A 3,932-nucleotide genomic window follows, 5' to 3' on the forward strand; every position below is an offset into this window, starting at 1 on the left:
TAATAACACTGAACTCAGAAATTCAGGGTGTTCCTCGTATCGGCCGCGCGCGCGCGTGCGTGAGCACGTTTGTATATACGTATTTGTCAAAGTGTGAGAGTTTATGCACGCCTTTTATCTGCCTAATTAAGTGACATGAGATAAAACATCACCACCAGCACTATCACCATCATATATATATATATATATACTATTAACATCACGAACATAACAAGCAACAACAACAATTAACTAATAAATATTAAATAGTTTTGGAAACTGGGTTGTAATAACAAACATCATTCATTATTAGTCAAATTGCAGAGAAGATAGAGGTGAGTAGAAGAAATGGGAAGAAATTGGTTGTGTCAAACAGTTAGACAGACGATAGTGAGGAGAAGGAGAGAGAGAGAAAGAGAGCAGAGAAATGCACCACCATACACAAACGTTATATATATACATATATATATATATATATATACATATATATATATATATATACACTGTATGACACCACCCATAAATACCACAAGTACACACAAATGTCATACTAGATTCCAGCACACCCCCACATTACACTACTGTACAACCCCACTGTATTACGCATCAAATTCTACAACTACTACCACACTAGCTTCCTTCCACAACCATCAATATAAAAATGGATATCACCAGAGCAGAGATAAAATCTTGTGGGACCTTGGACCACATACAGGTACTGTGAAGGGTAATATTTTCAAAAAAAGCAAAATGTAAAAATAAAAAATAAATATATTTTCACAAGGACAACAAATAAAATCCAAACAACAAGAAGCAACTTTCTGTAAAAACATCAGTAAATTGTAAGTTCTTGCCATGAAAGCAAGTCTGTTGAGTTATATTTGTGCCATTGTTGGTCTCTGTTCATTCTTTAGATATTTCCTCTCAGACAAACTCTTGTCCCTAACCAGATTATTTCTCATTAAACACAAGTGAATCCATAATGCTATTTAAATATTAGGAATGAAGCATATAGGAGCATATAATATATTAGAAGCTTGTAGAGTTTCAGGTTTGGGCCTGAATTTTATTAAAATTCTTAAAGTGAAGAATTTTTGGTACAAATTCAAACTCAGTATTATCTAAATAAATCTTTTGAAACTTGGTTGCTTGTGCTGAAATGTCTTCATATCTGGAAAGTCTACCAGAAAAAAAAAACAATGAATAAAGCAACTTTGTTTCATTACAATAACAAAGAACTGAGTGTAACTTGTCTCTAAAATGGTTCTTCCTTTTATTCTTTTACTTGTTTCAATTATTTTGACTGCGGTCATGCTGGAGCACTGCTCTAAAGGTTTTTTTTTTTAGTGGAACAAATTGATCCCAGGACTTATTCTTTGTAAGCCTAGTACTTATTCTGTTGGTCTCTTTTGTTGAACCACTAAGTTACAGGGATGTGAACACACCAACATTGGTTGTCAAGTGATGGTGGAGAACAAACACAGACACAAAGACATACATATAAATATATACATATATATACAACGGGCTTCTTTCAGTTTCCATCTACCAAATCCACTCACAAGGTTTTGGTCATCCCTAGGCTATAGTAGCAGACACTTGCCTAAAGTGCCATGAACCCGGAACCACATGGTTGGGGAGCAAGCTTTTTACCACACAGCCACGCCTGCACCTAGATATGTTTCTACTTTAACCCTTTTGTTACGATATTTCTGTTGAAATGCACAACCTTTGTTTCAATTCATCTTCAAAAAAGAATGCAGAACTTAGTCAAATAATTTTATAATTATATGAAGCTGGGGTTTTTGGAATAAATTAAATTTGATAGAAGATTTTAATTTAGATCATTTTAAAGCAAAAAATTTGTCTTGGAATCGGGGGGTGATCTTAGGCAGGTTGGTATCAATAGGGTTAAACTGTTTTACTTCACAAAGCAACATCTTCAGTGAAGGTGCATGGTTTAGTGGTTAGGTTGTTGGAATCATAATCATAAGACTGAGGTTTCAATTCCTGAACCGGGCGATGCAGTGTGTTCTTGAGCAAAACACTTCGTTTCACATTGCTCCAGTCCACTCAGCTAGCAAAAATGAGTAATCCTGCACTGAACCGGTGTCTTGTCCATTGGGGAATATATACTCCACAGAAACCAGCCTTATGAGTCTATATGATTCAAGGAGCTTTATCCTTTTTTATCTTTCTTCAGCATTACCATTCTTTTTACCAATTCTCTTGTTTTTGTTCAATCATTACTGTATTCCGTATTTTCTACTTTAATTTTTTGCTTTATTTTAGGATACTAGAACTTTCACAAATGAACTGAAGTTAAAGTAATGGTAGGGGCCTTATGTCTACACTTTCTAGTTACTACTCCATGGTTTGCTCATAAAACAACACAGTTTGCATTTAGCTAACCTTATAACTTTCACATAACACCAAATATTACTATTCTTTGGTTATACAAATTATTCCACATTTTGCTGGAAAAACAAGCTTGGTATCATGAATTTGGGAAATTTTTACTCACTGACCACCACTCTTGATAAACAGAATAGTTGTTTTTTTTTTTTTACTTCTATAGTACCATCATCATCATCATCACCATTTAATGTTTATGTTCCATGATGGCATGGGTTGGATGGTTTGATAGGATCCAATGGCACCAAAGACTGCATCATACTCCACTGTCTACTTTTGCATGATTTCTTTGGCTAGATGCTTTTCCTGATGCCAACCACTTAACAGATTGTACTGGGTATGCATGTTTTTTTCTGCTATTCTTGTTTTTTTTTGTGTGTGTGCGTCATCAGCACCGGTAAGGTTGCCTTGCAGCTTGCAAGACTACAAACCTCAAGGGAGGCAATTTTATGCAAGTAGATGAAGGATGAAAGTATGAGAGGAACCAGAGCAGAGATAGGTTTCTAGTTGTAGAGGAGCTACAGGACAATTCACATTTTAGAAGAGATGGTGGTGGGGTGATTGGGGTGGAGTGAGGAGGAGATGCAAAGAGTGGCGATGCGGTGTCTGTGTGGATCCTCAAAGTATGAGGTGTGAAGTAAATGGAGAAAGAAGAATTGACAGTCTGGGTGTGTGGAGGTAGCAAGAATGCATGGAAGGGTGTGAGTTGGGGAATGGGTGACTATGTTTATTACAAATATGAATATACACTATATTCACTGACCCCTTTTTAAACCCCTGATCTAGAGTACTTATATTTGGATTTAGCATTCATAGGCACAGGCATGGCTGCGTGTTTTACAACCATGTAATCTTGGGTTCAGTCCCGTTGCTTGGCACCTTTGGTAGGTGTCTTCTCCTATAACTGTGGGCCAACAAAAAAGCCTTGTGATTGGATTTGGTAGATGGAAACTGAAAGAAGCCTATCATGTGTGTGTGTGTGTGTACCCTTGTCTTGGCATTGCATGGTAGTTGTAAAAGAGCATGATAGTTGTAAAAGAGCATGTTATTTGATTCTAATCTTCTGTGAAAAATATGTTTGGTCATGGGGAAGTATTACTCGGCTTGGAAACTGGTGAGGGTTGGCGACAGGAACAGCATCCAGAAGCAGGAAATCTGCCTCAAAAAATTCTGCTTGACCCATGCAAGAATGGAAAAGTGGAGGTTAAATGATGATAATGATGATGAAATAAAATAACTCTTTTGCTTAATCAATATCAACCCCACCACCAATAGCAGTACCACCACTACCATCATCGCAACTTTACATTAGATTGCCCCACTAGCAGCATCACAGCCACAAAAACCACCAAACCAATGACGAAAGCCTCCATGTGGTCGTCTGATCTGTTAAATATAACAGCCAATTTTCCCTCAAATCACATCTTACTGTTTTAAGTAAGGAATTAGCATATTGCATAAATGGAAAGACAAGGTTGATCACAGCTAATATGCCACTGATCGTAGTTTTAATTGATCAAGAGTGACGGGGGGGGGGG

General features: G+C 36.9%; 1 protein-coding gene and 1 long non-coding RNA gene across 2 annotated transcripts in view; one reads left to right on the plus strand and one right to left on the minus strand.

The window, feature by feature from the left end:
• The window catches only part of LOC106884070 (LIM and senescent cell antigen-like-containing domain protein 1), a 93,741-nt gene that overhangs the window by 54,459 nt on the left and 35,350 nt on the right, over positions 1–3,932 (minus strand). The gene's annotated exons all lie outside the window — the stretch shown is intronic.
• The window catches only part of LOC128249904 (uncharacterized), a 51,220-nt gene that overhangs the window by 3,819 nt on the left and 43,469 nt on the right, over positions 1–3,932 (plus strand). The window contains exon 2 of the long non-coding RNA XR_008266053.1: positions 2,272–2,312. This is a non-coding gene — a long non-coding RNA (uncharacterized LOC128249904). The remainder of the gene's footprint in view (positions 1–2,271; positions 2,313–3,932) is intronic.

The sequence above is a fragment of the Octopus bimaculoides genome, chromosome 18 (genome assembly GCF_001194135.2).
Source record: "Octopus bimaculoides isolate UCB-OBI-ISO-001 chromosome 18, ASM119413v2, whole genome shotgun sequence".
Taxonomy (NCBI): Eukaryota; Metazoa; Mollusca; class Cephalopoda; order Octopoda; family Octopodidae; genus Octopus; species Octopus bimaculoides.